This window comes from Pteropus vampyrus, unplaced genomic scaffold (genome assembly GCF_000151845.1).
Source record: "Pteropus vampyrus isolate Shadow unplaced genomic scaffold, Pvam_2.0 Scaffold60, whole genome shotgun sequence".
In the NCBI taxonomy this organism is placed as follows: Eukaryota; Metazoa; Chordata; class Mammalia; order Chiroptera; family Pteropodidae; genus Pteropus; species Pteropus vampyrus.
The window spans coordinates 5,924,327-5,937,553 of record NW_011888841.1 but is presented as its reverse complement, the minus strand read 5'-3'; positions in this window follow the sequence as shown (position 1 = coordinate 5,937,553).

The following is a 13,227-nucleotide window of genomic DNA, read 5'->3' as shown; positions in this document are numbered from 1 at the left end:
TAAGATTAGGATCACAAGGTATAAATTAATCTAAATTATAGAAGCCAAATGGAAGAAAATTAATTTAAACCATATGAAGTAAATAATACTTCCCAAGAGATGTATTTTTCTAGCTGGATTTTGGATAGTGAGTAAGCTTTTCATAGGCAGAAATTGTTCAAATAAACATTCCATCATTTGTATGAAATGGTAATAGTAAGAAAAGATATTTTAAATATTTGATCAGATACTCAGCAAAAGATATCGCCTCCAATTTACCTGGGAATAATGAAGTCAATGGTTGCTTGTTTATGAAAAAATAATTTGGTCAATGATAAAAGTCATCTTGAGAGACAAGTAGATCATATCTGTTTTTTTCTATATGAAACATTACCATTCCCCATCATTCTCATATATGTCTTTCAGAATGAAATAGCTTGCTCTCAATTGCTGAACATAATAGCCAAGGAATAAACATTATGGAGCGAAGAGAGAGACGTTACCCATTAGGAGAATGATCAGTTCTCACGGGGCTACTACATTTGCTAAAATATCTATGTACCAAAAGGACCAAAGTAGATAAGTTCAAATTAGATGTTATTGTCATCATGAAACTGGTTCATCTTGAAAGAACATTTTTGTCTCCACTGGGTGCTATGACCTCTGTGTGGCACTGCCGTTAGCTGCTTCTTTATGAGTGATGGGGAAAATAAACGCTAGGGCTGGTTGCTGTGGCTTCACGGTCCTTGCTGTTTACTCTTTTCTCATACTGCCTTTATGCTCCTCTCAGCGGCGGAGCCCACGACAGAAGTCAGTGAGAGTAGTTAAGTAGGCAAATAAAGAATGGTGACAAACGAAACTGTAGAACTCAGCCAAAGGCAGAAGAAATGAGTTTCTGCTTTTAAAATGCAGAGGTTAATTGGATGAATGCATTCCCTTTGAGAAATAACCACTCATTTGGTTGTAAGCGAATGGCAAAGAAACAGAAACAAACAACGACAACCTCGAATTGTCAGGTGCTGTGAGTCTAATATCCAACCACACTGTACTTGGGTTCCCCAGGGAGGTTTTCTGGAGACTGTCAAGCACATAGAAATGTACAATACAGGGGGGAAAAAAGTATTCTGAAGATGTCCAAAATTAAACAAGGAAATTTAAAATCTAATTTTGTAATCAATACTATTATTGTAGAATGCAAAAAGTAAATATTACTGTAGGAAAAAAGGAAACATTTCTAATTTCTAATTCTGACTACCAGTGTTGATCTTTTCTCATATGCTCTTATTTTTGTAGCAACCTCATTACGCTTTTATAAGGGGACCATCGTGTGGCCTTGACCTCCATTTAGTCCACCGGCCTCTTTGTGGTTCTATTTGATTATCCATAGCAACCCGAGTCCCTTCACATGTAATCACATTTCTAGAAGAAAAGTAGTCAATTTTCATGTGTCTTCTGTTTGAATCTCAGTTATGTAAGCTGAGTTACAGAGGCTTCAGTGCTGAAGTCTCATTCACTTCCCGTTCTCACCCTATTAAAATTATAGCAGTTGTTATAAATCATTTCACTTCTTATGAGCACTGTTTTAGATGATCTTTTTTTAATTAAATTTATCGGGGTGACATTGGTTAATAAAATTATATAGTTTTCAAGTGTACAATTGAATAATGTGTCATATGTATATCGTATTGTGTGTTCGTTCACGACCCAAAGTTAAATTTCTTTGAGTCACCACATATCTGACCCCCTTTACCCTCATCTCCTCTCCATCTCCCCTTCTCTTCATTCTCACTAAACTGTTGTCCATGTCCGAGTATCTTTTTTCTGTCTTATTCATTTGTTGCTTTCCGTTTTATATCCCACTGTTTTAGATGCTCTTAACTACTATTTTACTGAAATAATCTAGGCCTGCAAAACTAAGTTAAATTGTTTATTCCTGATGTCAGCATTTCTCTGTATCTACACCATGTTCTTCTTCTCTCTCTCTCTTTTTTTAATCTCACGAGGAAACATATTCTTCTTTCTTTCTTAGGCTATATCTCATGATGTGATGCCATAATGGGTAGAACACAGTAGTTAAAGACAGAAGCTCTGCTTTCAAGCCTGCTATGTCTATTATTTTGAATAAGTAACATTATTTTCTAGGATATTATATATTTAGTTTCATAAATGTTATTAGTCTCATATAATTGCCATATTTAGTATTGTTACTTTATCGTTTGGTACAGAATTTGGAAAATATGTGTTATACTCTAAATAACTTATTTGAAAGCCTTTTATATGAAAAGAGTTTTTATAGCTATAGAAGTAATAAAGAAAACAACCTTAAAGCATTTTTGTTTAATTTCATTTATCTCTATTATGTCTTAGGAATCTCATTGATTTTGGAGGACTAGAAAAAGATCATTAAGCTATCTGACTCAATTCAATATAGTAAACAATCCCATTTAAACAAATATTTTAGACAGTGAAATATTAAATTGTAAATCTTATGAAACATACATTAATTAGACAATGAATATTTCAAAATGTTGGTATAAGTTTTAACACATAGAATTATTTTTGTATGCTATGAATATATTTAGCCTATAGTTATTTGAAAATTTTAAAATTGAGTATTTAGCATGTAAAATTTTCTCTCGTTGGCCATATGACATTACTGTGACACAAACTCCCTAATAGTAATTTTTTAGTAAATATTTGTATTCATTATTCATATTGACTTGATAACTCTGAATGACACTTTCAGGATTTCTAATTCTTACAAAATCTTCTTTTCCTCAACAGGCAAGTATGTTTCACGCTCAATAAAGAGGATTGATCTTAGCAAAGCACAACACTACAACAGTAAGTACAATACAGCATGTTGGTTTCGATGAACATTTAAAGATACTAATTTAAATGCTATTCAGGTGATTCCTTATTATTTTATGAATAATGATGATCATTGAATTTTGAACAGTGCCAAAGCCTTGAAACAATTGGCCCTCTTCCTCAAGGTATGAAGCCTCTCTAAAGTTAGAAGCAAATTTTAATGAATTCTTCTCTCTTCTAATGTTAGTCATAGGTTACTTATTCAAATAACTCCACATTTTTTTCTCGCTCTTATTCTACTAAAATCAAACTTATCATTGTTTTGCCATTATTCCTTCAACTCACTCTTAATATGTATTTCTGTTTTCACCTGCTGTTGTCTTTCCCTCTGTCTCCCCCAGACTGACACTCAACTCATATATCCACATGTGCAAACTTCAACTCACGGTCTTAGAAAGAAAAATGCCCGGCTCCCCGATTGATTTATTGGGCTTCATCTCTGTGTGAACTGCCCCCACCTTCTTTAGATGAAGGTTCACTTATCTCCGAATCTTCAAACTGAAATGTTCCCATAGCCTGCATTTTCTTCTTCCCAGTATGTTGTAAGCATTACTATCATTATTGTAAAATATTGATTTTTAACGTGTACTCTAAAGTGCTGTTAACATGTTCTCTCCTCCAAAATCAATATAGCACAATTTACTACCCCAAGAAGCTGAACTTCCTTAGCATAGTAAAGCATAGTTTAAAAGACCCTTCACAATTCAATATAATCTTAGTAAAATGGTTTCTCATTTACTTTGCAGTGGGCAATTCCTTACAGTTCAACTGTTCCTTCACCCTTTTACACTTATTTTAAAGCCTTTTTTAAAAACCTATCCAAATCTGGTTGTGTACCTCTATCAAAAGTCATGAATTTAAAAGCTTTCTAGATCAGTACAAGTTCTTCATAAATAAACCATTTATGTGTCTACGGTAATTATTTAGCAGTAAGTCATTGTGTGCTTCTTGAATATTTAATCTACTTTGCCTCATGTGATAATACAATTATTGACTTAATTATTGACTTAATTACTCTGTTAAAAGCTACCGCAGTATCTTGGATATTTTGTTTAGCCTTTTTGTTTATCTGAGAACATTTTATTTCTGACACTTCATATATTTCACTGTCCTCTATTTTCATTTGCGTGGTTTCTGATGAAGAGTTCAGCGTGATTATTTTTCTTGTTTCTTTATCAGTAAGATCCTTTCTCTCTGGCCTTTTTCAAGATTTCCTTTTTGTCTTTGGCTTTTGGCACTTCACCCTGTGACATCAGTTCTCTGATGGATCTAAAAAAAAGTCATTCATTTTCAACTTGTTTAGATGTTTTCCTATGAAGATAAGACTGGTGACTTTTAAGTACTTTACTGTCAGAGCTAAAACAATCTTTGCCAACATTATTGTCTTTTATAAAATTGTTTTATTTTCTAAAAATTAGAAAATATTATTATAGAGTAATAACGTTAAAGAAAGTAGTATTTGATTTAGACTTTTATGTAAACATAGTCATTGAGCATGCCCTAAACATTTACATACTATTTTTCAACATTCGAGTCTCTTCTATATTGAGAAGAGGTAAGTAATAAAAATTACATTTTTACTTTATGTTGTTCTGATTTCACATCAAGGTTTGTTGGTCATCAGGAATTAGATATATAGCAGAGGAATGAGGATAAGCCTGAACCTGATAGCACCGTTGCATCTTTCTCTAACCATGGGGTGGGTAGGGGGCAGGCCGGAAGCCACTGGGTATATCTGCATCTGTCTCCCTCTGATTCTAATCACCAGGACTTCCAGAGAATATGGACGATGCTTCATGTTCATTCTCCAAATCTCATGTATAGTTCTCTTTTGGCCAATTCTGACTTGGAATCATAGAGGGAAAATAATTCTGGGAAACATAATTCTACCTTAGCCAAGTTGACACAGTAACCACAGTTACTGTTTAAAATCAGAGTGTTTTCATGCTGACTTTTAATCTCAGAGCTGAACCACTGATGCGACATGTTTGGAACCAAGAGTGCATATAATATGAGAAGAGAAATAAAATTGGGACTAAGTATTTTAGACTTGAACGAAGTGTTCACAGAATCAATATAATCAGCAAACTGTTCTGAGGTATTTTTCTGCCTTTTGGAGACATAGTCTTACCCATGGGTGTTCTTTGAGGAGTACACTCAATAGCAGTAGTTTGTATAAATGTAGATCCTCATAAGAATCTGAAAAAGAATCCTCAGCTTCCCCAGTATATAACAACAACACTTCCATATGGTTTTACACTTGTCGTATGCAGGTAGGTTAAAAGAAAAAGAGCTCCGGAATATTGGGAGAGAAGGAAATTACTTGTGACACCTGATGTTCCCAGCTATAGAAGGAGGCTGGTATAATATTCCCGGCCTCTTTCAATTCCTTAACGCATTTAGAAAGAGGCATAACTTAAACGACTGGTGTATTTGGAACAAAAGTGTGGTCATCTGCTTAATCATAATTTTCTTAGGAAACCGCTGTCCACTGGAAAAATGTTTTATTCAGAGGAGAACTGTTGTTTCACAGAGCCACCTATAGCTGGGCCAATCTATCTAATTCTGATGTTGAAAAAACAGAAAGACCATGTCTTCTGATATTTCATTAACCATATGCCTGGCTCCTAATTTCTGTCAATTGTCTCATAATTTGGGCAGAAAAAAATTGGTGCTATTTATTATCCCTCTTGATCCCAAATTTAATGTTTTGTTCCTTAAAGTAAAATCCATCCTAAATGATAGAGTATTTTTCTTTTGGGGAAAGTACAGTATGGGTGGCTCCTGATCAGGGGTGAATAGGTGACTTAACTGATTGAAATATTGGAGCAATGTTCATTGTTCTTACATGTATTAGTAAGGCTATATGCCAGGCTACTATAACAAGAACCTCCAAAAGGTACTGCTTTTAACATGACAGAAGTCATTTCACCCTGACCACAAGAGATGGAAGTGATACTTAAAGCATGTAGTTCTCAGATTCTTTCCTATCCATCCTTAGGCTTTGCCTTAATATGTGATCAAAGATACCTTACTCTTCTACATCCCAGCCCATGTATGGAGTGGCTGGAAGGAGGAAGAATATAAAGATGAAACCTAAAGTTAGTCACATCTTCTGCCCCTATTCTGTTTGTTCAAATCTAATCACATTGCCACATTGCTGAAATAGAGGCTTCATCAGAGAAGTCATTTCCTCAGTGTGATTTTTTTATTATTATTATTTGATAAGAAAAGGAGGATTGCTATTGGGCAAGAATTAGCCATTTCTACCATGGCGCTTGGCCTGTATTTCTGGCATCATCTGATTTGGAACAAAAAGGGTGACGTTATTATTTTTCTTCTTTGTTCTGTAAACAACTGGGAAACTGGGTCAGAGCTCACGCTGTACCTCTGGAGGCTGGCCAAGCAACACACCTCTTCTCTCTAATCCTTGCTTTTTGTATCTGACGGAGCGTGTGGCAGGATGCAGTGCTCTGTGTGCATAAATTTTAGGACATTACCAACTCTACTTAACTTCACTAATTAGTGTTAACAGCTGGATTTGGGAGCGGGTATTTTTGTTGATTTCAATCCCAAGCATTGGTGTTCAATTCAGTTATATAAAAAACAAAAAAAAAGAAAAAGAAAAGAAAAAAGATAATCTATGTTTTAGTGCTCAACTCTTAGGTCTGTTTTCTGAATTTTTTCAGATGCTCGGGAAGAGAAAGGTATAATTAAATACCACTCTAACTTCAACATATAATAATCTGTTTGATCTTGAAAACAGGTAGATGAGGTAGGTGAGGCAATATCATTATTTCCAAGTAAATATGAGGAAATTATCATCAGGAAAGTTAATTTTAAGGAGAAACTATTTGAGATCTTACATAAAATTATAAAGTACATACTTTCCAGCAAATCTTTGATTAATTACTTATTTGCTCAAAACAGTACAGAGAAAGATAACTGGAAATATTTTAAAGCATAATTCTTTATGAGACGATTGTAAATTATCAGTGATATGGCAAGGGAAGAACATGACTTTGGAACAAGACACTATTGGCTTTGATGCAGAACATCCACTTCATAGTTAGATGAACTTAGGCAAGTTCCTTTAACTCTCAGAACTTCGGTTTTATATTCTAAACGGGTGTGATGATATTGCTTCATACAATTATTTGTAGGATTATAAGAGGTAATAAGAAAACACCTACCCCAGGATTTAATATATTACAACTCTTAATATCATTTAATTTCATCCCAATCACATAAACTCAAAGCAGAATTGAATAAAATTAAGAACTTGTTTGCTTTATTTTATAATATAAAACCCTTGTATTTAAATCTAAAAATTATGGACGTATGTCATATCAATATTTTTTGCAGTTACTTACCATTAGTAGCAATTAAATAAATATTCATTTCATAAAGAAGCTGAAAATTTTACACCAAAGGTTTAAAAGTATAGCCTTAATAATATAAATAATTCGAAGGCATTACTGCATAAATATGAGTCATTCTGAATATATTTTGTTTGGGGTGAAAGAACAAAGACAAAATTTTCTTAAAAATTCTCTTGAACTCATGGTTGAAATAGGTATTGGATCAATTTAGTAATTCTTATGCTCTTATATTTAATTGACAAAGATAATGTTACTATTCTGGTGAGTTTACTTTAAATAATAGCTGATGCTCTTTGGGATGCCTTCAAGGGTTAAAACAATCCATAATTTCCTATAAGTTGCTTATAAGACACATTTCTAAGGAAAGTTATTTTCCCCCTTCTCTTTTGTCAAGAGTACTTAAAAAAAAAAAAAAACATTCAATACTGTGCAGAAAATCATTCGCATTTGATGTTAAAAGAGACGATCCCATTAAGATGATGATCATTTACAAAAATGTTTTATTTCAGTCTCTGATAGATTTCCTATTGATTTGCTACTCTTCAATTCCATCCTTGTGTAACTTGAAGATCCTGTAGTTCCTGTAATTCTTTCTAAATAAATCCAAATATTCAATATTATTCTTTGCTCAGTGAGATGTTATAGGAAACGTATTTCATGCTGTGCAAGAAAATGTTTCCTTTATTATTTAAAAAAATGCATATAGGGAAATGTAAGGAAGAGGAACATATCCATATAATACAGATTTCTGATAGAAAAAATTTTTAATTTTTTTTCTTTAATGTTTGTTGAAGGATATTATAAGATTAAGGGTGAAGTAATGGGATTAAGGAGATCAGCAACACAACCACCAATGACAGGAGGAAAAGGAGCTGAAGACAGGGACGGGGTAGTCAAAAGGAAACTAAGTCAGAAGAAAAAAATAGTTGAGAATCCTGGCTAAGTAAGAAAGAGAACTAACTTACGTTTTCTCGGCATCAATAGTCTTGGAAAAAGGAAACGCGAATGAGGGTAAAGTGATCAGTCTGAACCATGTGGTATTGAAAGGGGGTGGCACACTAAGATAATACCTAATATGAAATGAAAATATCTCACTGAAAGTGTAGCCAGGTAAATAATTAGTGTGGTGGAATTCAGTGGGAACAGTTTAGTAAATAGACTGTGAACTTGAAATCAATTAGAAGTTAGAAATAAAATATAATGAACACATTTGATATATAAAATGTGATTGTATTCAGATCAAATAGAATAATATAAATTAATGGGCAAGAAAGGTGCCAGGGAAAAAAGAGAAAAGGAAAGAAAATGTAGGAATTATCTCTAGGTAAGTGTTAAGTGCGTCAGTGTTAATACTTCAAACAGCAGAAGTCGATCCTTGGAGAAAATACAATCTGTTCAGTCTTTGTTGAAAGGAGCTGTGTGTGTGCAAACATGACCAAAATATCAACTGGAACAAACAATATATTTCAAAAGAAGAACATGTTTAACATAAGAGACCATCAAATGCTTCTGAGGTTAGAAGCTTTTGGAAAGATCTCTTAGAGGGTTATTACTAGACTACCCACAATAAAACTTTTTGAAATCATCCTGTCTTTGAGGGGTTATATAACCATTGCTCTCACTGACATCAGACATACTGTTCTCTGAGCAGAATGGAATATACTTATATTGCCTTTGATTGCCTTTGAGGTAGGTTATCATCTGTGCATCAACGTGTATTTTTGAGTATCTACTAAGTTTCAGGCACCGTGTTAGGTACTTTGAACTGTAGAGATGAAGAGACAGACCCATTCTGAGGATACTGACAATGGCAAAGCCAATACATACATTTGAAATAAAATGTAATCATTGATTAGAGATGATCATTGAAGTATAACTAGAGATGCAAAGCCAACATCATAGTACACTGGCACTTGACCTATGACTTGAAGAATTGAATTTGCACTATCTGAAATAAAGAGCTTTTTTTTTTTTGCCTTGATTGAGTGAGAAATCTTGCAAAGGCCTTGCTAATCTACTGATTATAAACTAGGAATGAATCATCCAATTTTTTATTGAGTGTCGGATTTTCTTCTAAATAACTCAAGAATATTAATTTTGAAGCTGCTTAATAAAATGCAGAATATTATTACAAAAGTGACAATTCAATCGAGCGTGTCTGTGGCACATTTGTATTGTGTTCCTTCTGTCATGAGTCAAGTTTATTTAGATTGTGTACTACTAGCTTTACCAGGGAGAAAGATCTATGAGAATTCCACTCACATGAATTTTGCCCAGTCACCTGATTGGAATAGGCTGGACTATAGCAAGGTCTTGGTACGACCGTGTTATTTGTCATGAATGAAGAGTGAATACGGGAGGGGAACCTAAAAGACTGAACTTAAAAGAGCACATCAGGTAGCACATCCCTTCAGTTAAAGGATACGCCTATACCATACAATGCTATGTCATATTGTGTTATATTGGATATAGCATCTGCTTTATATAAACATAGTATTAAAACAAACTTAAAATGTTAGCTTTTGAATGTGTGTGTGTGTGTGTGTGTGTGTGTGTGTGTGTATAATTGGCCATTATCTTCTCCATTGCTGGTATCTTGCTCATGAAAAAAAAAAAAATTAGCAAAGAAATTTCAATTTAGTGACCTGAACTATCACAACGACCTGAAGTATATCTCAACCTCAGAATTATTTTAAAGATTCCTTTTGTTTCCTGAAATTTCCAACTGCCTTCACATCACATATTGCAAAAACAGTGCTGAAGGATTTTTTTAGTATTTGATTCAGTATTGCCTAAATGTGGACATTTCACATTCTGTATTTTATAATAAAAACTTATCAGATAAAGAATATTAGACTTATTTCAATGAGCTGGAAAGTTAAGGCATTTTTCTGATCATTTTAGGTTTTCAGATATCTCAGGCAAATTTCAATTTATTCTTTAATACCAAGAAGCAGTGGTTTTTTCCTAAACAGTGAACACCATAAAATCAGGACTTTGCTATCCTTCTAATTGATCAGTAGAATGTTAATTTCCTTAAGCTCTGCAGGGAGTAAAAGTCATGAAAAAAAGTAAGTCACAGATTTCTTTTGGAAATAATACTCTCGAGGTTGTATCAGCAAGTCAGATGCTTCATGGAAGACATCATAGCTGTGCACAAGACTTAAGACGACAAAATGTTTTGACTGTAAAGCAAAGTGGGATGAGATAGAAGTTATTTCAACATGAGAGTGATTCCTCTGTCTGTGTGAACCAGCCTCCACTGTACTCTGCACCAAACAATGCAGGACCTGCCTCTTCATAAGCTAACCCCAGTGTATCTGGCGTGAAGGGCACAGCCCTGAGGACTGTGACTCCATAAGTCATCTCTTCTTTAAGCTTCTAGCTGATAAGGCTTTCCTTCCTAGAGCATCTGAGTTTGGTCAAAGCTTCATAAAAGTAGAATAGTAAATGCCATCAGTCCCATGTTATAGAAACTTGTAAAATGAACTTATCTTGTAATGTCATGTTTTTCATTTCTGGTTCTTCTTGGCATGCTTATTATTAAGTGTTAATTAAATTGTTGAAGGTTGAATTATTAGAAATTTGAAATATTTCTTATCCACAGAACCCTTTCTCATCTTGGGTTCTATATCAAGTTAGCCTAACTGACAAATTTATCTGAGCATTCTAACATAGCATGTGGCGTCATTATTTTAATATCTTTACTCTTAATATTCTGTTCTCTGTAGAGTCAAAAGATAATCCTCTTTTCTCATGTGCATGCCTTGAATCATTCAGTTATTTGACTTTTATGCACTTGAAAAAAATTAAAGACACTCTGATTCTACTACTACTATTAGTACTACAAATATTATATGTAATTGTAATCCAATGCCTTATTACTAATATTTCTGCAACATATTTTACTGCTTTTGTCTTTTTTATAAAAGCTCATTTCATATGAAATATAAAATAATGTATAGATTTTCAATGACTTTAAGTAAAACCAAAAAAAAAAAAATTGATAATTTAGAGGTCATTGGCTCAAAAAATTATCCTTTATCATAAAATCTTAGCTGACATTTAATCTAGCATATAGCTATCATTTTAATTATATGGAAAATAATGATTTAAATCAATAGGAAATATTCAGAGTTGATGATTAGTATGTATCCAGAAGTGGAGACTGACTAAATATTGCCAAATACTAGTTTGGAGATAGGCAAACGACTTGGTTTTGTGACATGAGTTATGTCACTTAACCATCCCAGCCTCAATGTTATCTATAAAATGTTGGAGTTTGTAAGAGATTATCAGCCATTCAACTTTTCATGACATTTTTGGCTCTGAATATAGTGATGAGACCAAATTATAACAATCTGAAATAACTCTATCTACCTCTCTTGACTGTCCTTTACCTTGTGCAAGGACTTCATCATAGCTTGGCTACACTGCATGAGTGTTAGCTATTAGTCCTGAGGCTTCTCTAGCTAAAATCCAACCTAAAAACTACCATTTGAAGATATTCCTAAAATATAAAAAAATGGAAATCAAATATATAACTTCAGAGATGGAAAAGGTATTGAATTGATCATATCTCCCATAACTGGTAGAAATGACACATTTCACACTCACACGCTTACATGTGTATATATATACATATATAATGCTTATACCTGAAAAATACATATGTACACACATATATTTGCAATGTTTGCCTTTCCTATTCAAGAAATGACATTCAGAAACAAAAACTTTTATTATCATTTTGTTCTATTTTCCCACTGGTGGCTTACTCTCCTAATAAAGTACATTTTAAAAATTTTGTTGGCGAACTCTAAATAAAGTGATCTATGTAGACTGCTTTACCTTTTTCTTCATATACTGCCCCCCCCTTTTAATTTTATTTGAAAAAAAAAGTTAGGATTTGTGCCACTTATTGATTTATTGCCTCTTAACTTGAAATACCCACTCTTGATGCTCTGTGAAAATGAATCAGGGCCCTTAAAATATTTTCCTTTGCCAGCTGTCCCTGAAGCTTTGCTAGTAGAAGGCACAAAAGAGATGCTGCAGGGAGAAGGAATGTCTGTTTCCTGCTTTGGGTGTGCTCTCAGCTCCCGAAGTCCCGCCTGTAGTTTGTCTGGTCCCAGGTCTTGTTATCTCCCTTGGGAGAAGGAGCTGCTCCTCTGTCTGCTCTTCCTCAATTTTTTAGATCGCTGTTTGCTTCTTACTAGCCAAACTCTTGTTTTATTAATCCTATTATGTTTAATTTTTTTTTAATTTAATTTTATTTTAAACGTCTCCTATTCACATTATTATGTGGTTTCTCTCTTCTCATTGCATTCACACTAATACATAGGTTTTATTTCCATATTATTTGTAATATTTCACTTATAGTATGTCCCTTCTGTTTCAGTAGCTTTGTTTAGTATTTATACTACACGTTCACAGATTGCATCATGAAATATTTTGCGCGCCGTATATATGACCCACCTCTTCATCATGTGACATCTCAAGGTCTCTGCTCATTTCTGGGTTGTTTAGGTCTTTTTCTGAATATTTCATTAATTTCAGCATCTCTGTAGTGGTTGGAGCCTCTTCTAATGATGTTGCTTGTGCTCCAGGAACAAATTTCTTTCCTCTCTGGTCTCCTGTGACCTCCCATCCTGATGCCGTTAACCTTTCTTCAAGCGTGCATTGATCTCTACTGTGTAATTTTCCCCTGGAATTTCCTGCGTAGGGAAATGCCCTAGGAAAGTGACCTCACTGGTGTTATCCAGCGGCAGACTTCCTGCTGCCTCTGCATTGTCTTTGCTCTGAAGAGGTGGCTGGCTCAGAGTCGAAGATCAGATTAGGGAGAAAGCAGTACGAAATAACCCACAGTCTGCCCACTCTATACACTCTATGTTTTTGTGAGTGCATATGAATATATATGTTCATATATAGTAATATCTATTCCTGTCTGTATAAATCAATCTAGGGAGAGATTTACATCTGAGTTCTTTACCACTTA